Raw genomic sequence first — 24845 nt, forward strand, 5'->3', positions numbered from 1 at the left:
TCGAAAGAGCATTTTAAAATTTTACACATTTGATATGCTTACTGTGTTGCAAATCAAAAGGTTTTGATTTGTTTTGATCAGGTGGCAACTCCGTTAATTATTATTTTGTAGACTTCGTTTTATTTGGCTGTTCAGACGTAATTTTTATGTTATACCTTTTTTCTTTTACTCAAAATAGGTGGCAACCCTATTTATTTTTACATATACATATATACATATGTATGTACATATACATATGTATGTATATAAGGTATTATAAAACTTAGCATGTTCTATACATATGCTTCCTGTGTTGCAAATCAAGAAATTTTGAAATTTATTTTGGCAGGTGGCAACTCTCTTAAATTATTATTTTTATAATTTCGATTTATTTGGCTATTCTGACGTTATTTTGATAATATAAATTTTTTGTCATTTAAATAATTAGGACAGGTGGCAACCCTTTTTAATTTTACATATACGTATGTACATATGTATGTACATATATCTATAAAAGTATTAAACAATTTTGTATATTTTTTTATGCACACAGCATAGCAAATCAAGAAATTTTGAAATTTATTTTGATCAGGTGGCAACTCCAATAATTTTTTTTTATTATTTCGTTTTATTTGGCTATTTTGGCGTAATTTTTAAGTTACTCGAATTTAATAAATTTTGAACATGTGGCAACCTTTACGACTATGCATAAAATAATTGAAAATAATTTAGAAAATTGACTCTGGTGACGATCATATTCCGTAAAATGCCATAATTTTAAAATTTGCTTTATAATAGCAATACTCACAATTGTTTAAGGTTATTGATTTTATTAAATCTTTAATAAAAGCTAATAGTAGACTTGCTATAAAGCAATACAATAATATGGCCACACTTTTCAATTGTTTTTCAATATAAATATTTCAATTATTGAACTTTATTCCAAATCATTCTTCATTTCTCTGCATCATGTGAGTTATCCTTTTCCACGAAATAAAGTTTTCTATAATCCACATATAAATATATATTTCGTATTATACACATATTTGTTGCTTTAACTAACAAAAACGAAGAAAAATAGAAAATATAATAACAATTTATCGTTTTGTTTGCTTCACATTCCCATTCCACCTGCAATTCCTGTTCGTCATAAATTTCCAATCGGATAAGGATTACTGGAATTTGTCGCATAAATTTTGCAAAAATCTACGTCGAGATATAGAAATGTGTACTTTATTGCTTTGCACTAAAAATGTTAGAACAATGTGTAACTAACTGCCCGAAGTACCATATCGACATGAAATTCGAGAGTAATAAATTTGATCAACTAAGCTTAGCGCTGAGTAAAATAATAAATAAAATAGAAAAGTTGTATAAATTGTTGACAAAAATTGCACGAAAAACACACACAAAAATACTAACAAGATAGATTTATGTACATACTTGTATAGAAATATATACATATATGTATATATGTACATATAAATGCAGTAGGTTGTTGATATTTCTCATATTACATAAATACAAGAACACGTGTCTCTGTCGAAATATCAGTCGATATCGGCAAGTTCCTGAAACATTTAAGTAAACAAAAATAAATAATCCAAAGTATAAAGGAAAGTTGCTGAGTTGAAAGGAGAGCGTCGAGCAACGAAAGTAAAATATATTGCGGAAATCTGTGCATGTTGGGTTGTAATAAGCGTATATACCATATACATACATACCAATGTTTTGAGTTCGGAAATTTTTGGTAATTTTGCTCGCTTGCGACTTCTAAATAAATAATGACACTCAATTACTTTTATTTGCGCACAAAATGCTCGAATTTCATAGTAAGAGAAGAGAGGCAATTAAATTGCATAATCTTCGAGTTAGGAATGAGTGGTGTGGTTCTTAAGTGGCTGGGTTGAAATTAAGAAAGTACCTTCTGAACATAGTAGAATGATTAAAGTCTCCTTAAAAGTTTTAGAATACATATTTCGTATCAATTGAAAGCCGAAGTTGAAAAAAAGTTAACCGGTTAACTTGTGAATGAAAAGCTACATTCGCGACCATGAAAAGAGTAATTAGATTACTTCCACCCCTGCTTTGGATTTTGGTGATTTACGACCTACTTGAAGTATTCGAGGAACATGAGTATCTAGGTATACTACTGTGATCAATTTGAAAGGTGAAATTTGTCCAGTTCATTTCTTGCAAAGTAATTCCCTCCCGCTGCAGTATACTTTTGCCCACGAATTTTCCGGTCATCGTAGCATTTGGGAAAATCATCAGAGCCTTCCAAATACAACCAATAGCAGCGACTTAGCCGTCAACCAAAGTAAAACTGAAATGATTTTAGTAACTAAAGGATATAGGATTCAGGATGCGTCCTTCACCTATTTTGTCAAGCTGTTAAGAAGATGAAAGACCTAGAACGTGTCCAAAGAGCGGATCACAATGGCGTCTTCGGTGCGCTGCGACTACATTAGCAATATCACTTAATCTCATTGTATATTTACCATCCATGGACATTGCCGGCAGGTGTATGTATTTGTGCTAAGTGTGCTCTAAGGCTTAGGGAAGCTGGATATTGAAGAGATCGGAAAAGCAACACGTCAAAATTCTCTCCTCCTTCATGCGCATACCTGAAAATTTGGATGAGTCGCAGAGGCTACTTTTTTGGCGGCTTTTTCTCTTGACACATACCGATGAGGAATATGGAGAAGAGGCACAGTGAACTTCTTCACAGATGGGTCGAAGTTAGGAGAGAAGGTTAGAGAAGGAGTATTTTGTAAGGAGCTCTCCGTCAATATTAGCTTTAGGCTACTGGACTACTGTCGTATTTGTTTGGAAAAAGTGGGATATGTGGATGGAGAGGAGTGTAGTCGCTGGAGATGAGGCACAGTAAGCTTTTCATGGATAGGTCGAAGTTAGGAGAGAAGGTTGAAAAAGAAGTTTTCTGTAAGATGGTCTCCGTCTGTCTTGGCTTTAAGCTACCTGACCACTGTGGTGTTTTGCAAGCAGAAGTGGCTGCTACTGAGGTGGCTGTGAACATACGGCTAGGAAGTGCAAATCTTGACGGACGCTATATCAAAAATATATGAAGGAGGGTGAGGTGGTAGAATGAAGGTCTTTCTGCTCCATTTTCCTTTAAAGATGTAGAATTGAAACATCTTGACAGTATAACCTTCGGCGAACTAGAAGGCAAAAAATGTGTGTTAGGTTCCAAGCATTCTGTCGATTTGTAGGCGTCTTATGATCTATTATGTAGTTGCTTAAGGTACCACAACCGACCAAAATTTTATGTTGTCCAAGTGAGACCCTTATTAGGATCGGCTTCTTAACATAATCTAACATAAATATGACCTTAAAAGCGCATGATGTCAATCATGATAATTTTAAAAAGAGTTCACAGATCACTTTCAGATATCTTACTGTGCCGCGAATCAGATTCAGGCGTCAAGATCACTTGTATATTAGAATAATTTTTAATTCTGGGTCATTCATATACAACAAAATAATTTTAAAAATACCATAAGTGCTTCAAGTCAGCTGTTATGTATTGTTTACAAATTCAATATGGAGAACCATATCTATAACTCAGACTTTCTAATGGCATCGTAACTGATAAAGGCCTAGAAGACCTACTACATCACACCTGGTAGAATTCAGTGTTTCAGTTTATTTTTTTTTTTTCGAAAACCAAAGAATTGTTAGCACCGTCAGAGAATGTTTTTTTACCGTTCTCTATTGCTCAGTACTATTTATAACCATTTATTTTAATCTCCACCACTAGGCTGGTAATTAGAGAAAATTTGAAGGAAACTAAACTGAAATACTATTGCATGGTTAAGATATATGAATAATGATATACAAGTATTAAAACAAATGAACTCGCAAATTCTTACATATTTAATACCCAACTTCGGACAATATTTTTTACTCCCGCAAGCCAACTCAGGTGCCATTTCTAGGAAGTAACAAAGAAAAACCAAAAGATATGTTCGTTTTCTAACCATGTCAGTCGCTCCTGTGGGCAAAACTAAGATTGACATGAGACTTCTTATTAAATAAGGAACACATCATGCTCTTTTCCCACCAGCTCCTGCTCAGGCACATACTTATATACATCCATTCAAGTGGATATGTATAAATATATATATATGTGTTATTAGCTTAACATGGCTTGCAGTATTGCTGTTTGTCTTAGAGAAATACGCTAAGTAGAAAGTCGTCTTAGCCTTTTAGCCGGGACAGCAGTTACAACTTGGCCACAACAGTTGCTACTTTACAGGCTGCCCAAGTACCTGTCTATCTCTCACAGGATTATACTGATATTCCTTTGCGATTGCAACTTGACAGGCCTGCTGTACAGGTGAGCTAAAGTCGATGTTAGAAAAGGAAGCGAAGGAATTGGCATGAAAGACGATAAAACAGCAAGACACGGGTTTTATGGGTTAAGGATATTTATATGTATGTATGTATGGATGCATTCATGTATGCAGATGTACGTGTATGTGTTTTAGTCAGACTAGCAAGACTTTTCCATTAACGTACGCAATGGAATTCTATGTTTTATATTCCAGTGCCGCAAATTTTTCAAACAGTACCATATAATCATTTTTATTATCACTTATAAAGCTTGGCTATATACTATATATGCATGTACGCATATATTTGGTTGCATAATATTTATAAAATTTAAAGAAATTATATTCCTTTTTACCAAAGGAATTATATGAGAAAAATTTCTCAGCAATTGTTATCTATTTTTTTTACTTTTTTCACGATGAAGTCAGAATGCGAGGCGTAAAATCGGCATTAGAATTTCAAATATTTTATGAATTTTATTTAAGAAAATACATTTGCAAGTTAAAACATATATTTTATTTGGTGTTTCTGTTAACTTTTGAAAATAAAAATATTATAAAAAATTCTTGCCTACATTTAGGCTGTATTTAGAAATTTTCAGCCAAGTCATATACCTTAAAAATATAACAAAATATTGCATACAGTTGGAGATTAGCTATTGCCAAATGATTTCGTACAGAAATGTAGTGAAGTGATTCTTCACAGCTCGTGTATGCGGTACCGTAAAGTAGTATGTAACTATAAGTTCTTGAAGCGTGGTCTAATATAAAATGAGACTTGATGTTGTGGAATGAGTCCACTGCTCGATATATACATAGGTTTTACTGCCAGCAGTAAACGTCACTTCTCTTCAAATTATTTTAAGACTGCATAAGGCGGTTTATTGTCCTTCTTATAAGCCATTATTTTGAAAAGAAAGCTCTATGAATTTAAATGGTGAACAGCACTATCGAGTAGTGCAAACTACTAAGTCTTAGTCACGCCGTAAAATGAGAAACACATTTTCTATACTCTCGATGTTTATATCTTTTTAATTCTATAGAAATCCTTGGTATAAACTTCCTTAAGAAATATCTGGTTGGTTGTATGCAAAGGGAGGCGGGCCCGACCGCAGGTGACCATTATTATGCCCATTGCGCTCGTGGAGGATTTTTGGTCTATTCGCCATCAATACTACCCAGTACAGTTAGTATGCTTTGTGTTGCTAGTGGGATCCATTGCTTCAACCAACCCTTGTAGTTCTAGGAGAATTGTGTTCCCAGCTACCCCGAGCGGGCCATGTGTTCTGTCTTTTCATTTTCTTCTCCTCCTATATGACCTGATACCCAAATGATATTAATCGATTTACCTACTAAAAGTATCGATGCAGTCTGCTTACATATCCTAACGCTATCAGACTGATTATTGGCACTACGGATAGCCTAAGTTGCCACTTGGTTATCCATTAGAAGTTTTATGGACTTACTGATTAGAGTAGCAAACCCACTTAGGACCTTTTGTTAAGCCAACAATTTCGGTCTGAAAACTGTAGTCATTTAGTTTGAGTTTTGTGTATGATTCACAATAGAAAAAGCCCGCTCCTATTCCTATTTCACGCTTTGAAACTGTCGATCATTGAACTATTGGAACATTTTACTCTACTAGAGAATGAAAATGTTATGTTTAATTCTTCGTGAATCTGCTCTTCTCGAATGCATTGCAAATTTAGCCGGAGTTCATTAACAAAGTCCGGTATGACACAATGCCTGTGTAACGGAGAGTCTCGCTTCAATGACCCAAAATCATGAGCCGGCTAATCGTAAGCATTGCATTATACTTCACATGGACATGTATTGATCAGAGGAGGATTGAGGATAACCTTCAGAGCCTTTGTTGATGTAGTTTTCTTTGCGCCTGCAATCCTCAACAAGTAGGCAAGATGCAGCTTTTTCAGGGGATTAATGCTGGTACCTTTTCGATAATACCATCCACCATACCACCGCAGCGTATGTTATTGAAGAAGGGATGACACTTGTGTAGATCCAGTAGACCATATGCGGTCGTAAACCCTACTGTGTGATAATGAAGTGTCGGGAGTAGCTCCAGATTCGAAATATTTGGAAACCGTGCTCTCAATGTATTCTCTCCAGCTCAGTTTTTATCTAGGATAACACCAAAATAAATGACAGAGCTGGGGAGTTTTTAGTTCTACCCCTTAAAGAGGGGAGATTGTATTGCGCAATTTTGTGTCGCAGATTTCTGTGTCCTCCAAATTGACTGTTAGGCCGTGACCCTCTTGGCGGATATCAATAAAACATTCATAAATAATATAAAATAAATGTGCTTACATATGTACATACGAGTATATATAATCTTTAAATACTTATGTATGTACTCATATTATTAATTCTCTCTTTCTCTGTCTTCCTTAGCTTCAGACCAATTGCAATACACAAAACCATTACTGTCCTACAGTCTGCTTCATTTGTCTATATGCCTGTGTGTATGTATGTACTTCTGGGTGTGTTTGTCTGCTTGTCATTTGCCTCGTTGACGTGACTGCAATATTATTTGGCAATTTATATAATTTTTCGCTAGAGAATCGTAAAGTCTAAGCGTGTGTGTGTCTGAAACTCAATTTGGCTGTCTGTCTTAATGTCTACTTGCCTCTCGGAAAGAGCTTATTAAAGCAATAACTTGAAAATTGAGCTTGGCAACTGTTCGGAAATGCATCGCGTGTGCTCAACTTCTTTAGTTCACTGCAAGTTAAGTGAGGTTAAGTCAAATTGTTAATGACGACAATTTCAGAGTCTATTTATGGTCGTAGAAAAGAAATGAAGAGGTTGATATAAATTCTTGTGGGTTATAATAAAAATCACGGAGTCACGAAATCTTGATAACAATGGATTTTTCATTGAGTTCAAAAGTGAGTAATTGGAATGTTGGTTTATGTGATTATTATTGACTGTTTTCTTTAATTTAGTGCTATAAGAAAGTTTTTATTTCAATTTCTGTTCTCTTCGTTTAAGTTTTGCCTTCCTGTAATGGAATTTACTTAAAAAAGTTTTAAAAAGTTCTCCAGTTGAGTTCCATGCTAGTGAGAGTACCTCATTAAAGTGATATAATTACACCAGCATTACCGATTTATATCAGTTGTTGGTTCGATTCGCCACTACCCAAATATCGAAGACAACTTATATAGATTGTGAGGTAAAGTACGTAAAATACACTATGGAAATTATTTTTCCAATACCACTGTAATTATACCAACATTACCGATTTATACCAGTTTATTGTTTGATTCACCACTATTCAACGTTTTGAAAATTGAAGACAGCTTGTGCAGATTGTGAGGTAAAAAGTTTCGATACAATAGTAATGCTAACCATAACTACTAAACTGGTATAATTATACCAGTGTTGCGGATTCATACAAATTGTTTTCTTTTTATTCATTCTCGCCATAACTACTTCAGTAGTATTACTCATTATGGTATTTTCAATTTATACCAGTTGGTTGTTCGATTCGCCAATATTCGCAGTTTTGTGAATCTTAGACAGCTTGTGAGGGTTGTGACATAAACTACAATAGATTCATTTTTGACATGATTCCATAACTACGAATATAGTATAATTGTATAATTATACCATTATTGCCGGTTTATACCAGTTGCTTGTTCGATTCACCTTTACCCAAATTTTTTGAATCGAAGACATCCAATGAAAGTTGTGAGGCAGAGTAAATAAAACCGTCATGTTAGTAAGTCTCTCCAAAAGCACTGCCCAAAACTGTTCTGCTTTCCACATCTTTAAACAGTCAACTTCAATTGAAATACAATCGATTGCTGCCCTTAACTCCAGCGAACCGCAACAGCCTTTGAGTTACGAAATTAGTCCCTTGCTTAATTGTTATTGGCATCCTGCGGTGACAAGCGATAATTATTAGCTATCATTTTCATATCAATATACCCGGTACTTGGTGCATGCTAGGCTCCATCCGACTTTGTGCGCTAAGTACAGGGCGAAGTTTGCGGTTTCTCTGCACATATGTAAAGTGCCAAAGGCGTTGCGGTCACTGGCAACTGCTGGGTTGTCATGCGGACTTGGCTACTTTGTGATCCATTTGCTGAGCTCAACTGACAAACCGAAAACCGCAAGCGCACTTAATTAAAATGGGACTCTAACTCGAGATGATGACACAGGTAGATGTAATAGAAATTCACTTAACGGCATATATGTATGTATATGGGTATATACAATATATAAGAGCCACTCAATACATATATTTATCCATCATCGATTTTATACATACATACGTATATTTGTATATCCGCACATCCATCGAAAGGAGTAAGTGATATATATATTCCAAAGAGAAACCATCACAATGTGTGTGTACGAAAGGCAACATTAAGCGAAGACAAATTATAGAAAAGTTGCTGACACCAAGATTCAATGCTTTAAATATATGTACAGTATTTGTTTGACTTATAGAGGTGAAAGTAGTTGATTTACTTCATATTGGAATTTATGATCTTGGATTTAAGTGAGTTTCCTTAGGAAAAAACTGGTCTTTAAAATGGAAAGATTTGGATATTAGTTCTAATAGTTTATTCTTTGTTATAATGGACTAAATCAGTCAAAGTGCCAAACCAATTAATTTTTCTCTGTTCTTCTACAAAGAAAGTTCTTAAAGTGAGTCAATATTCCGCGCAAGGTCCTAAGAGCGTCGTGAAATTCCTGGATAAGGACTAACTGAGAACACGCGTATGAAGTTGACTAGAAGACTATACTGAGACGCCTAAAAAAGTTTTTACATATTATACTATATATATGTATGTATAATAAAATTATCCACTTGAAAGTATTAGAGTTACCTTGGAACGCTTGCTTGAAGTTGAGGTCATTCCTCATTCTAAAAATGGCATCTGGTGGAGCACTACAGATTCCAAACCTAAAGCCACACTGATGGACCTTATCAGTTGTTAACGGTGAGCTTTAATCTTTAACACAATTCTCTTGATAGAACCGTATATGCGATGTTAAGGAGGCTTATCTCACGGTAGTTGGCACAGTTGCTTTTTGTGCATTGGGCAGAGCACACTTAAATTCTAATCGTCGGGCATGCTTTCGTCCAACCATATTCTCCTTATCCGTTCTTTGCCGCCGTGCTTGAATAGCTCGGCTTTGTTATTCTTCAGACGGGTCATTGATATGGTATTCGAACTTCCTCTTTGCCGAGCGGTGGAACGTTTGCTCCATCGTCATCGATTGGGGAATCGGTTTCGCCATCTCCTGCTGTTATGCCTTCACTGCCATTTTGCAGGATGGAGAAGTGTTCCCTCCATAATTTCAGTATGCTCTGGGCATAGGTTACTAGATCACCCCTGGGGATTCTACAAAAGTATGCTGCGATCTTGAAACATTCTGTCAGTCGCCGCATTTTCGTAGAATTTTCGAGCATTACCTCTGTCGGCCAGCTTGCCAAGCTCTTCATACTCTCGCATTTCGGCCTCTCTCTTTTTCTGTCTCCAAATCCGTCGCGCTTCCCTCTTCAACTCTCGGTATCTATCCCATCCCGCACGTGTTGTGGTCGATTGTAACGTTGCGAGGTAGGCAGTCTGTTTCTCTTCACTGCAACTCGGCACTCCTCGTCGTAATAGCTGTTCTTTTGCATTTTCCGAAAACCAATGCAATTTTCCAATTTCGTTTGCAGTTGTACGGAAGGAGCTTGAAATGCCATCCCACAGTTACCTTATACCGAGTTGCTGATGACTGCTCTCAGAGAGCAAGAGTGCAAGTAGAGTAGAAAATCGTTCGTCTGTTGTGATTGCAGCTTTTCGACGACGAACTTCCTTGTGTTTGCTGACATTCGTTTTTTGCTGCACAGTGGCATGTGCGTATCTTGGCTACAACAAGATAGTGGTCCAAGGCGATGTTAGGACCTCGAAACGCACGCTCGCCTAAAACACTGGCGATGTGTCTTCCGTCCAGCACAACTTGATCGATTTGGTTGGTGGCTTTTCGATCCGGAGACCGCCAGGTAGCTTGAGGACTACAGATAACCATATTTCGGGCCCCGGCGAATTCGATCAGCCAAAGGTGCCTTATTTGTCCACCCTGACGTTAAAGTCGTTAAGCACGAGTTTGACATCATCTATCTGTTCTCATAGGTGCGTTCCAAGCGCTCATAGAATTAATCTTCGGGCACGTCGTCGTCGACCTTAGACGTTCATCCACCGGAGTGAATGACAGTACTCGGCGACGGAGTCTCTCTCACACCGAATTTGTGCTCCTTTATATAGCCACTGTAGTAAATGCCACAAGGACCTACTCGCCTCAATCCGTCGCATTTCTTGGATGGTGGGGCATCAGCCTCTAATGAGGACATCTACCAACTTTTGTTATCAATTATGTCCTTGTCTCTGTCAGTTGAACGGCTTGTGATCAGTTTTAAAGTCATCATCATAAAACTGCTCATCGGGGTATATTTTTTTATTTTATTAACACTAAAAATTAACTCTTGGTAACCCTATTTCGACAAATAAGTATATTTTGCTCGAATAAAGTTGGTTTAAGTGTTCGACTTGCCAACTTACTTAGTTAATATTTTTTTAATATTATTTTATACCCACTTGAAGATAAAAAATAAAAAAAATATGTCAATAACATTAAACACCGAGCACCTGGCAACTCTATCTGCTGATTATTATCAACTTTTCCATATTTCGTTTTTTACGACGCCGCTTCGCTTCCATCTGCCGTATGGCAACACTCGCAAAGTAATAAAAAATAATAATAATAGTAATAATAATTTTTCCATGTCAGTTTTATTACCTGCCACAACGACCGGCAAGAAGTGGTAGGTAAAAAAGGCAAAAGCACTAACGACGAGAGCGCTTGCGGTGCTCGGCTGTGCCTGCGTGTGTGAGTGTGCTGCGCTGTGGCAGTAGGAATGTCAGCTCAAGCGAGCAGAAATCATTTCAACGACACAACAGTGGGTGGGCACAGATTGTTTCGCCTCCTGCCAGCGAGCCAGCTGATGACTTCAAATGAAAAACATTCTATATTACGGGTATCACACCCACACATACACCACCATACACAAGTGTTTTTTCGCTGCAAAATATGAGTGTATTTTTTCCTGACATTCATGGCTAGTGAAGTATGAGCTTCTGCCATAAAAAAACAACCGGCATGCAAATGACGGAAATTTAACGTAGTGTCAGTAGCATGAAAACAACAACAACAGTAAAGCGTTGAAATAAAATGCCGAAGTGTTGGGCAATTGCGAAGTAAAAACATTGGTTGGTTTTTCCAACGCTTTGTCAAATGTTTATTTGCCGTAGTTTACACTTTCATCGTGGCGCTTGTGCAGTTTTTATTATTAATATTTTGTTATTGTTATTGTTTTCGGTTTTTTGTTGTGCTTTCATGTCTGTCTAATTCACTCGACGGTTGTCGGTTTGTAGTTGTTTGTCAATTACGCCACAATGTGGCAGCACAACCGGCAACAAACGATATCATGAGAGAGTAAAAAAAACTTTTCAAATTAAAATTTATCTCTTTTTTGTAAAAAAAAAGGTATTTGATTAAAAAATATTTTTTTTTCGTAAAAAAATGTATTTAAATGAAAAACAGAAGAAGACTTTTTTCATTTTTGGAAAAAAATATTTTCTTTTGTAAAAAAATTTCTTTAAATGAAAAAATAATTTTTTGTCTTGTTGTAATATTTATTTGAATGAAAAACTTTTTTTTTTTGTAAAAAAATTTATTTAAACGAAAAAGTAGTTTTTTTGTCTTGTAAAAAAATTTATTTCTATGAAAAATATTTTTTTTGTTGTAAAAAAAATTTATTGAATGAAATTTGCAAAATTATTTTTTTTTTGTAAAAAAAAATGTTTGAATGAAAAAATATTTTTTTTTGTAAAAAAAAATTAGTTAAATGAAAAAATAATTTTTTGTCTTGTTACAATATTTATTTGAATGAAAAATATTTTTTTTTGTAAAAAAATTTATTTAAATGAAAAAGTAGTTTTTTTGTCTTGTTAAAAAATTTATTTGTATGAAAAATATTTTGTTTGTTGTAAAAAAAATTTACTAAATGAAATTTGCAAAATTATTTTTTTTTTTTGTAAAAAAAAACACTGATTTGAATGAAAAAACATTTTTTAGTTTTTTTAAGTTATAAATGAAAAACTATTTTTTTTTTGTAAAAAAAAAGATTATTGAGAAAGAAATATTTTTTTTTTTGAGTTTTTTTTGAATTATGAATGAAAAAATATTTTTTTGACAAAAAAATGTATTTATGTAAATGTAAAAAAAAATGTTCCTTTTGTAAAAAAAATCATTTGCATTAAAATATATTTTTTAGTCAAAAAATTTATTTGAATTTTGGTTTTTGAAAAAAGAATTAGTTTTACAAAAATTTTTTTTTGTGAGAATGAAAAATTTTTTTTTGTAAACTAGTTTTATTTGATTCAGAAAATTTTTGTAAAAAAAACATATTTGAATGAAAAAATATATTTATTGTAAAAAAATTTATTTGAATTTGGGTTTTTGAAAAAAAAATTATATGAATGAAAAATATGTTTTTTATGTAAAAAAAAAATTTATTTGAATGCAAGAAATAATTTTTTTGTTAAAAAGCCATTTGAATGAAAAAATAATAATATATTGTAAAAAACTATTCAAATGAACAAATTTTAGGAAAAAAAAATATTTAAATGAAAAAATATTTATGTAAATGAACAAATATTTTTTTTTTTGTAAAAAAATGTATTTTATTGTGTAAATTATTTTTGAAATATTTTACTATAATCTACTTGAACAACGCAATAATTTCCACTTTTTCGTAGAACTTAGTAGTTCTGTTAGTGTTTGGTTTAAAATGAAATATTTTTGAATGAAGAGTTACAGTTCTTTTGGTAAATAAATTATTCAAAAAAGTATATTTATTGTCATAAATTTGATAATTGTGATATTAAGATTATTTTCAAGTTTCTATTTTTTTTTTATTAAAATTTGCAATTTTTCACCTTTTATGCTTCACCAATCCTCGTTGCCAATCTTCACTTGGTTTCTGTTCAAGAGATTGACTCTCATGGCCTTCATATTTGCGACGGTTGTATCAAGTCCGACATATCGTGTTAGCCCGACTGCTTTATTGACCGTCTCTCGCATGTCGCAATGCCCAAATCCTCGAGTTGTCTTGTGAGTTTCCACACCTTGCTTGTATAGAGGATAGAGAGGGCAACGTTGCCAAATTTCGGGTTTGAGACTTTGGAATTTTTTGGAAAAAAGTTATATGATTAACCCTTGAGCTTCAGGACCAACCATTTTTAGAATACGCATTTGGTTCTTTAAATCATACATATTTTGAATCTGGAGAAATTCTTCCAAAAAAGCGATCACACCTTTTTTCGAAGTTCCCATTGGCACTACCGTTTCCCTTGAAAGGGTCACGGCAAATTAATGTGGTTTTTAATTTGTTGGTTGCTAATTTTGCAATTCATATGAGAGATTTTGTTTATAGTAATTTTATTTAATTACTTTTTTTATTCATATTTTAGTTATCTTGTCGCATCTGCTCAGTAGTAGAAGCGAATTGGGCTTATATGCCTGGTGGACCGCCACCGAGTGCTTTTTCACCGCAATTAGAGAGTCTGTTACATTGCGGAGCTTTCACACTACGATGGTAGCGGTGACAGAAGCTTTCGCCCAGAAAAGTCACCGCAGAATGATCCACGAAGGCGAGAAATAGTATTTGCTTTTTGTTGCTTTGCTGCAATTGGGGAGGGAAATGCAGTCAACCCTTTCAACCGTGGGACCACAGACCGCTGATAATTCACTGTACAATGATGCTATAAATGTGACGCGCTGACGAAAAAGGCTCTGTGAATTACAGAGCAATGGATTTGATTTAATGAGAAAACGGTTTTTTATACCCCTAGCTTGTCTGGTGGTTGAAAATTGAGAGCCGGTTAAACAGCTTTGGCAAACTTTACACGCACATTTGGAGAAATATATCTTTTGAAAGTTTTTTTTCTGTTTGCAACCCTTAGAACGGCTGCTGTCTATTTAGATTTTAGTTGCTTGGAAGTGATATTGCAAACTCTTTAGCTGTTATTTAAACGATGAGCTCTCCTGGTTGTACTAATATATTGAAACTAATTTATGTACCTGAGGGATTCGGCTTACTCAATAACAACTAATGATACTGTGAATAGAGAAATGTAGAGGACTGTCTTATTATTTATATTTTAAGTGAGTTTTAACTAATGGCAGCAGTTATCTTGCCTGAATATTGACAAATAACAGGATTTTTAATAAGGACGCCACAAAAGTTGAGCGATAGGGACAGCAAACGACGCCATATTTTTTTCTTTTGACATTTTTCTTCAGTAAGGTTTGCCATTTCATCGTGGAAAGATCTACGATCCGACAAAGAGTCGAAATCATTTAAATTTACTACTGAAATTCGGAAAGTGGCCTCAACTTTAAGAGCGCTACACCGTCTTTATGGTCGTCATAATCGTCCTCTCCGATCAAAAATTGAGCGTGTAGTGGAAAAATTTGAATCCACAGGCACTGTACAAAATGTTCCTGAGCCAGTGAGACAAAGAAGTGCCCGTAGGGTTGAGAATACTGCTACCGCTAAAACATCAGTTGAGGGAGACCCAAACCAGTCTCTCAAACAAGCGTTAGATATCTCTGAGACGCTCTTGTGGCGAACATCCTTACAAGAGCAAATTGACGCAAGAACTGAAGCCGCTTGACCACCAAAATCGTCGTATGTTCGCGAATTGGGCTGAGCAATAATTTGAAAATGATCCGGATTTTCATCGAAAAATCATCACCAGCATTGAGGCTCATTTCTGGCTGAATGGCTTCGTCAATATCCAAAATATAGGTTATTGGTCAGGCAGCAATCCACACGTACTTCATGAGTCTCCACTTCATTCCGAAAAGATGACGGTTTGGTGCGGTTTGTGGGCCGGCGGCGTCACTGGGCCGTACATCTTTCGTCATGAGCAAGACCGGCATGTTACTGTTAATGGGAATCGCTACCGCTCAATGATGACCGAATATTTTTGGCCCGAATTCCGTTCCAACAAGACCGCACCAAAACCCACACAGCGACACAATCGATTTATTTAAAAGGCCCAGTCAATTGGCCATCTCGGTCGTGCGATTTGACGCCGTTAAACAATTTCCTGTGGGGCTACGTTAAGTCTATGGTCTATGCCAAGAGACCTGCGACGATTGATGAACTTCGTACGCATATCGAATCAGAAATTGCAGCAGTATCGGCCGATTTATGCTTGAAAACCTTTGAAAATTGGCGTCTAGACGAATGTACTTTCCCCGGAAAAAGAATTTTGTTTATTTATTTAGCGATCTTATTGAAAACCCCGTTTTATCGCAATGCTTAAAGGGCCAGGCCGGTCTAGAGCCCTAAAAAAGATGTTACTTTGAAAATGTTTTCTGGATCCAAGAAAAACGAAATTGAATTTCTTTCATTCAGGCTTTATTAAATATTGTCGCCGATTTTGAAAAGTGCAATTTTATAAAATCCGCGTTTCAATCTCAGCGACACCTATCGGATTCCTATTGAAAAACGAACCTCTTGCAATTAAATTGAAATTTGAAGTTTTATCGACTTTTTAGCGAGCGGCTCCAGTGGCAAAAAAAAATTTAATATTTTTTTGATAACGGCAACACCTATCAGATTTTTACTGGGAAAAAGTAACGGTTTTCAATAAATTGTTTCTAAATATATCGATTTTAGCGCCATCTAACGGAATAAACGTTTTTGTTTTACTGTTGATTCCAACTGAGTAATTCTGTTAGTAGATATATACATCCAACTACAAATACTTTGTGATTCTCCATATTAGCAGTTCGATTTCATCATTTTCACGTGATCATCACTTCTCTTCATTAAAAAATTACTTAATTTCCCATTTTCTTCACTTCCCGCTTACTCTTTTCTAATTGCATTAAAACTTTTGTCCACTACTCGCTTACAAAAGGACAAACATTGTCTGCTTCTTGTTCCGCACTCGAACATAAATCACGAAAAATGGCAAAAAGATGAAGATGGAAATCGCAAGTGTCCGTCCAATGACGACAGAGTGCCATCAGCAGAACAATCTTTTATGTCTAAGCTATTATTAATTCAAATTAGCTGCATAAATAACAATTAAAAGCTGAAAAGAAAACGCAATTCGTATTTGATAACCTGCAATTGAGTTGCTGCAGTCTACTTTCTTTTTCTGCTTTTTCTCCAGCTTGACTCTCGGCACCGCGCCCGATAGCATCAACACTTTTTCAACTTGGTTTTCTGTTTTTCGAATCTTTCATTTTGTTCCAATGGTGTTTGTACGTGTGTGTGGAAAAAAGTGTGTGTGTGTGTGGAGATATAGGTGCTCGGTTGTCTGGAGCATTTGCTGCACATATTCCATTCATCCTGCTGCCCGTTGTCGCCTTGGGCTTTTCAGCAAATGGCAATTAATCTGCATTAAGCGAGAAAAAAGTGTAGCTGCTGGCAGCGAAGTCGCAATAGAAAATGAAATTGCGCTTTTTACTTTTCCTTTGTCGCTTCTTCGGCTGTTTGCTTTTGCTTTGTTAGCGAGTGCAAGTGTAGTTGCATTTTAATTTCAATATTTCACTGAATTTTTCAATTTACCACTCGCTGTGTTGATTCTTTTTTTCTAATATTGCTTTTAATGGAATTAAACAGTTCGTCACGTGGCGAGATTTTTTTTATTATTTGTGGGAATTGAAATTGAAAACTTATGTAATGAATTTAGTGTTCAGCATAATACTCATAACTAACTATTTTTAGATATCGAAAAAGGTGCGATTTATGGTTTTAAATATAATTTTCGAAGCGTAATATAATTAATTCATAAAAGCCAAAGCTCGGTTCAAAGAAATATAAGTCTATTAGAAATCAATTTTTTTGAACAGGTGGCAACACTTTTCGAAAAAAATTTTCAATTATAAATTTTATAAAACGAAAGCTCGCTCCAAAGCAAGTATGTTTATTATAAATAACATAATATATGTATATTAATAAATAATGAACAGGTGGCAACACTTTTCGAAAAAAGTTTTCAATTATAAATTTTATAAAACCTCTTTAGTTTGATGCCTATATTCAAATATAGATATTATTGATTTTACTTAATTATTTTTTTCAAACAGCTGGCAACTTTCTATAAAAAATATTCGTCGTAGATCTTAAGCATTCGTTAGTTAAAATCCATATTGTATTATTAAATTTAGTTATGTATGTCATCAATATTACTGAATAAATTTTTATAAATAGGTGACAACTCTTCTCGTGAGATATTTTCAACTACAAACTTAATAAAACCTCTTTGAGAATCATTTTGTAATACAATCCTTATATTATTAATATTATTTATTAGCAATAATATTTTCAAACACCTGGCAACTCTCTCTAAAATATGTATATCGACGTTAATCTTTGTTAAACATTCTTTAATTGAAACCCATATTGTATATGAAATTTTTATTATCAATACTACTGAATATTTTTTATATGTATATGTATCTACATATGTATGTACATAGGTGGCATCTCTTCTCAAACATTTTTTAAATTATGAACTTCAAAAAACCTTTTCAGTTTGATTACCGTATGGCAATACATTACTTATATTAGTGATTTTATTTAATTGCATTAATATTTTCAAACAGCTGGCAACTTTCACTAATTCAAGTATATTCGGCGTAGCTCTTTCTTAAGCCGTCTTTAGTTGAAACTCATATTCCATTATGACAAGTATAATAAATATTGGTTAAACAAGTGTTTTTTCGAACAGGTGGCACCTACACAAAAGATTTTTACAACTATAAGCTTTAAAAAATATCTTCAGTTTGATGTCGATATTGAAATATGTATGTACCTACATACATACATATATGACTTATATTATTCGTTTTACTTAATTATTATTTTCAAACAGCTGGCAGCCTTGTCTAAATTTTGATCATAGATCTTTCGTAAACCTTTTTTTAGTTGAAACCCATATATTAGATATTAAGAAATTTTTGTTAATAATACTATTTTTTAAATAGGTGGCATCTCTTCACAGAAAAATAATTACAAAAAATTTTTAAAATCTCTACATTTCGATGCATATATTGTAATACATTGCTTATACATATTATCGATTTTATTTAATGATTATTTGCATACAGCTGGCAACCCTTCAAAAATATTTTTAAGCAAAAACTTTTCTTAAACTGTTTGGAATAATAATCATATTGTGTCACAATTTTAACGTTGATAATTTGGTTGATTATATATGTTTGAAACAATTGGCAACCCTATGTCAAAATATATTCAACTCCGAATCTGTACTAAACCTCTTTATTTAGACACTCATACTATACAAACTACATTTTTATTGAATCCTTATAAGCTGGTAACTGCAGGCTCTCTTAAACTGCTTTCCAAAAAAAAAAAATAAAACATTAAATCAATATTGAACTTTAGTGACACACCGTCTACATCAAGGCGTCTAAATTTGACTAACATGCCTAAAAAGTTTTTAATTTTTAACGAAGTTTGTACATTTTTCCAAATTTTTTGTTTAAATCTGTGAAATATTTAAAATATTTATTTTTTCTTTATGGAAACTTATTTTACTCTCTCTTTTCATATACATAATTATTTAGAAGAAGTTGGCAACTTTGGTTTTTAAAGAATTTTAAATTTTTGATATTTATGTTTTTGTAAGTGCTTACATGTATGTATGTACATACATAAGTATGTATCACATTCGAATATTATTATTTGTTTATGTGATTGTATTTTTATTACATATTTTTTTCGTTTTTATCCGATTTTTACTTGAGTCATAACTTTGCTATGTTTCTTTATAGTTAATTTGTTGTTTACGAGTATTTATTTTCTTTTACGCACAGCTGTTTCGTACAAAACAATGCACCTTTGCCGACACAGAGCCAAATTCAGGCAAATCAACATGTTCAAACCTGTCGTAATCAACAGCAGTGGCTGCCATTACCTGTGACACGATTTTTGTAAACAAAGCAGCAGTGCAAAGCACACGATCGTAACAAACGAAGTGATCCGATTTTTTTAAACAAAGACAGTGCAAAGCAACGCGACTGAAACACACGAAGTGCAAATTGTGAAATAAATTAAATCAAATTAGGCGTGTGAGCAAATGCTAAATAAAATAATATAAAACGTGTAGTAAAAAGCAGGAAAGTGCAAAATTAATAATACTAAAAGCGGCAGTTATAAGTTTAATACGAGAAAGCGAAAATTATTATTATTATTATTAAATTTCATAATTAAAGTGAATCGGGAAAAATGAAGAGCACGTGCGTGAGTGTAAAATGAAGAAAAAATGAGAAAATTGAAGTGCCTTTTGTTTTAATGTAAAAGTAGTGAGCGTAGAGAAGTAAAATATAAATGTGTATAAGTTTTGTGCAATAAAATGAAGTGAAATAGTGAAAAGTGTTTAGTAAATTTCGTAGAAAAATGAAAATGTGTGTTATTAAAAAGCAAGTGTGCTAAGAAAAGTAAAAAAGTGTTGTTGTGTGAGAGGCAAGAGGTAATGTGTGTATAGTGGAGAAAAATAGAAGTTCAAAGCACGAGTTTATAGCAACAAGTATGATAGAGATCTACTTAAAGTTAACAGGTACGTGCTTTATTTCCATTGACATAAAATTGTTCTTAAAATATTATTAATTATCTAAAAAACAAATAATGAACTGTGTAGAACAGTTTGGTTATAAAAATATTGAAACAAAGGCAATATGTAGTACACATAGTATATATTTTAAGATCCTGCTCTTAGATATTATGTATAAACGAGTACTCATTTGGCGCATAAGTATTGCTTCCTGCTAGTAATGATTCTACTTATGATGAATTCAATAAATTTGTTCTTTAATATTTAATAGCTTCGAGTAGCATTTTCTTAACTTGGTTTTATTCAAATTTTGTGGTCTTTTGAGAACTCTTGATTTCACTAGTGTCTCCCAATTGCTTGGCTGTAATTCATCAACGTCCACTAGTTAGAAAACAGCGCGACACAATTGGAGAAAGTAATTTCAACAAAGTAATTTGAGGAGTGCAATTGATGCAAAGCCACTTTAGACAACCACAGCCAATTTGCGTGCAATGAAAGTAAGGCTAGGCGCACAGTGCAACGAAAATTGTAAATATGTTAAATGAATACTTATTAATATTCATAAATAATATAGAAACGCTTTGCGCTCAATGCACTGAATCAGACATTTCTGATAAAGCTACCTGCTCGATTTCATTTGCTCGTTTCTTCAAGCAGTCCAAACTTCTTTTCTGCTAAATCCATAGCATAAGATTCTCAATTCGCTAGCCGGGCGCTAGATAAGATTCAAGATTTCTAATTTTTTGACTTTCATCCATCTGTGTTATCAGCTTCCATCTCACTGTGTGCCTAGCCTTAGTCACCTGCACTAAATTGGCTTGCAACTAAGTGAAGTCGTCATCTCGCATCGCGGTGAGCCGGGCAGAATTATATTGGATTAGTTTTTGCTGTGATTGCGCGTTGTAAAAGAATGTTATAAATTTTGCGAGATGAAATTGCAGGTAGTATCTGAAATGGTAGTATTTGAAAACGTGTGGAAACATAAGTACATATGTAAATAGAATAAAGCAAATAGAACACTGCATACCTACATATGTATATGAATAAGCGCATATGGAAGCGTACTCGTATTCCTAAAACTTTACTTTTGACAAACTTGCGACCAATCAAAATTCCAACTAGAGCCTGGTAACGTAATATTGCACGCAACTCTTGTTGACAACAATTTACTACAGGTAATAAAGGTAGGATATATTCAGCGTATGTCTAACCGTGTGTGTATATGTATATTTTCAAAATATAAATATTTGAATAATCAGTATGTACGTAAACTGACCCTGTAGGAAAATTCGAATAGGTCATAAAAATGTATAGTTTAATCAACTAATATTTTCGGCAGACTACTTGTAAATAAGAATTGATAAATAATAATTAAGAAGAGTGTTCTACAGGGAGTAGAAAGTATATTATAGGCGTATTTCGTAATGAGTAAAAATACGATTTTTGTTTCAAATGTTAAAATTACGTTTTATTTTGTCCTAATTTTTAATATTTTAAAATTTTTTTTTGAAGTTACATGATAAACGCCAATTATTTTTTGATTTTTTTTTTTCAAATTTATATTTTCAAAATTTTTCTTTGAATTTATGTGGTACACAGTGGGCAACCCTTTTCCAATCTTTTTCAAAATTTTAATAACTTCCAACAAGATTTTGTTCGAAACTCATATATCAAAGCGAGCGTATCATTATCAGTTTTTTCGAACTTTTTGCTATGAAATAGAAAAGTTCCATTTAAAGTAAATGAAATATAGGTGTGTACGATTTTGACGGCATATAATTGCTACTGGTCCGAGATGATATTTTCTGTTACTAGATCCGACATAAGTTGCGCTTGCCTACAGGGCATACAAATCTCACACTCTAACTCACAGGTACGCTCACAGAAAACGCTGAAAGTTTATGCAAAGACGTTGCACCAAAATGAAGATTGCAATTTACTTATCCGCGATTAGTGGAAAACTTTGTGTTGAGTTTAAACTTGTGGTGAATCTAGACATACGAGAACATACTTACACTTCGCTCAGTTGGCTTATTTAGGCTTTCTGGTTTTGTTTGCAAACAGAATGTATAATTCAACAACAACCAGCGCAGAGACGGCATCAAAATAGCTCAAGTGCAGGTTTGGAACTAAACCACGCTTATCAGCAACAAGAAGAAGATACTTTTAAACAAATACGAGAATATTCATGTGTAAATGGTTATGATTGTGTATGTGTGTCTGTGTCTGAAGCAGTAATTAATTTCAAATTTCATTGCAATTACATTTAATTTGGAATGAAATAAAGTGATTAATTTTCTTAAACGTGTGCTTAACTACCAATTGGTTTGTGTTGAGCACAGAGATGCTGTGGAACTTGTTATACAATTCAGCTGCCTATACTGTCGAAAGGCACAATTTCGATCAAGCATTTTGAAGCAATTTGCAATGCAATGGTGCTTGAGTCTCGGCTGAGCTTATTTTGGTGTTTGACGCTGGTTGAGTATATTTTTCTTCTAAAATTTTTCTATAAAAATCCATGATCATTTCTCAAAAAAGTCCTAAACGGAAAAATCTGTAGTTGAATCATTACAAACAGCCTCTATATGTCAGCTGTCTGTATAGGATCTGTCTGTAATGTTTCAACTGTAGATTTTTTGGATCTCAAGCTGTCTGTATAAGATCTATCTGGAATGTTAATATTACAAATTCTTCGGAGCTAGCGTTTTTTGAATTTTACTAAGGCGGCGTTACCAGAGTACTCTAAATAGTTTATTTCGAGAGTACAGAGTACAGTTCCTATAATGTGTTTCACTGGAATAGTCGTTATAAATTGCTTGAATTTAGTTTTTTGGCAGGGACCACATTTCGTCCATTTTACTGTCAAGCCAACGAATGTTCTTCAATTCGGTGCAGTTGATTTCCTAATTCTCAAACGCTTTCTTTTTAGAAGGTTTCACGGTATAAGACACTGGAAAGGGTATCCATAGTGAGGTCACAGGGTTTAATAAAGTTCACGTCAAGCGCAGTCATCCTAAAAGATGGCTACTCAGCATGGACTTTGTAACGGAACTCCACCTGCTAACGTGAAGAACCAAAACTGGCCTTCGCATGGCTCTTTAGCCTACCAGGCTCACCGAATTTAACCCAAGGAGTCTCCATAATGAACATCCTTAAAGAGGAATCCGTGATTCGCTATCTCCCTTTGGTTCGAACTTGTCTCTAATGGTCGAAGTTTAACCAGGAGAACAGTTTCATACAAAGAAAATTATTGCTAATTCGAATTATTGCCATTTGGCTCCAGAAAGCCCAAAATGTTCCAACTATATGTATATAAATCTGAGTTTTCACTTTCGTCCGTGGGTACATGTGGGCTGTAGGGTGGCTGCGGAAGCGTTGGAATATCTGCCTTGGCTAGGTAGCTGTTCACAAGAAAGCCGGTGTGAGTCGGGGCGTTGTGGTGGTGCAACTTCCAATCGGCTATGATGTCTTGTCAGACCCGACTGTCCCTTCGGTTGAGTCTCTTGAGGGCTTCCAGTACAGTCGAAATACAGTCGCGGCGGAAGAAGTTCCTATTACTTTCCGGACGAACCCTGTATCTTTAGAACATTTTTGGTTCTCATAATATTTTACCTCAAGGTGTATTTGATGACTTTTCTCCGCATTAAATAAAAAATCAGTCTGCATAGTCGCCCAAGGATTACCGTACACTCATCACCTTAATATTTGCAAGTCATCAATTTGAGCTTAAATTTTATCAAACAAGCGCTGTGAGCCAAAGTGATTTAATGCTCGTCAGCTTAATGGCCCTTTAAGCGTCTAAAATACCGATTCAACAGCTATTTGTCATCAGAAATGCAAAAACTAATTGCTCGCTTTACGAGCATTACACACAACCACTTTCGTATGCAGTCTGTCCGTCCGCATGCAATGTCCTGTCCAGCTGTGCAGGTGACTCTAATGAATTGCAAAGTAAATAAATTAATTTATGCAAAGTGTCAGCAAACAGCCAAAAACAACAAAAATATGATGGCAGCAATCAACTTTTTGCACATACCCACATATACATATGTATATGTCTATGTACATATATAAACATATGTAAATAATATGCACAGGCATGTCGTGGGAAAAGTGAAAAATAAACGAGCGAAAGCCAGTTGAGTGGCTCTAACATGACCATTTGCATGAATACGAAAATTCCTGTCCTTCGCAGTTCGCCTGTCAGCTGAAATTACCGGCGTGCTGATGACAGTGCCACTTCGTGTCTGTGTACACACATACATACATATGTAAGGCCTGTGTGCCTGTGCTATTTGCATTTGAATCGCCGGTGAATCGCTGGTGGCAGCAGCCAACAAAAGCAACATTGACAGCTGCAAGCAACAAAGCCTGTGCTGCTCACATCCATCCGTCCATCCATCCATTCGGAGCAGTCGTCCGAACTCAACAGCCCGTATCCAAGTTCAACAGCTGACCATCACCGCCTATTCAAGCGGTAAGCAAATGAGACAACGCTGTACAGGTGCATCGAAGCATTTCACCGTTAGAGAGAGCACTGATGCACAGCAACAGCGATGCATTGAGGCGGTAAAACGACGAACGGCACAAAAGCGCCGAGAGCGGTTGGTGGAGGAGGGAGGTGCGCTTCATCAATGACAGGTCTAGAGACAGCTGAGTGGTTAGGGTCTTCAGCAGTGTTTGCATTGAGCAGCAAAGTGACAGATAGCAGTTGGTATAATGGCAATGTGTGTGTAGATTTTGTGTTAAATACATTGGCACGTTTGTATGTATTGTAAATAAAATTAAAAAAAACAAAAATTACCATTTTATTCACCTGCCAGTTGCGGCTAAG

The 24845-nt window shown here is 34.6% G+C and overlaps 1 long non-coding RNA gene across 1 annotated transcript in view; it reads left to right on the top strand.

Annotated features, from left to right (window-relative positions):
* Window positions 1–24845, top strand: part of LOC120767274 — a 153116-nt gene that overhangs the window by 52730 nt on the left and 75541 nt on the right. Inside the window, exon 3 of the long non-coding RNA XR_005704683.1 lies at window positions 19275–20017. This is a non-coding gene — a long non-coding RNA (uncharacterized LOC120767274). The remainder of the gene's footprint in view (window positions 1–19274; window positions 20018–24845) is intronic.

Source organism: Bactrocera tryoni, chromosome 2 (genome assembly GCF_016617805.1).
Source record: "Bactrocera tryoni isolate S06 chromosome 2, CSIRO_BtryS06_freeze2, whole genome shotgun sequence".
NCBI classification, from domain to species: domain Eukaryota; kingdom Metazoa; phylum Arthropoda; class Insecta; order Diptera; family Tephritidae; genus Bactrocera; species Bactrocera tryoni.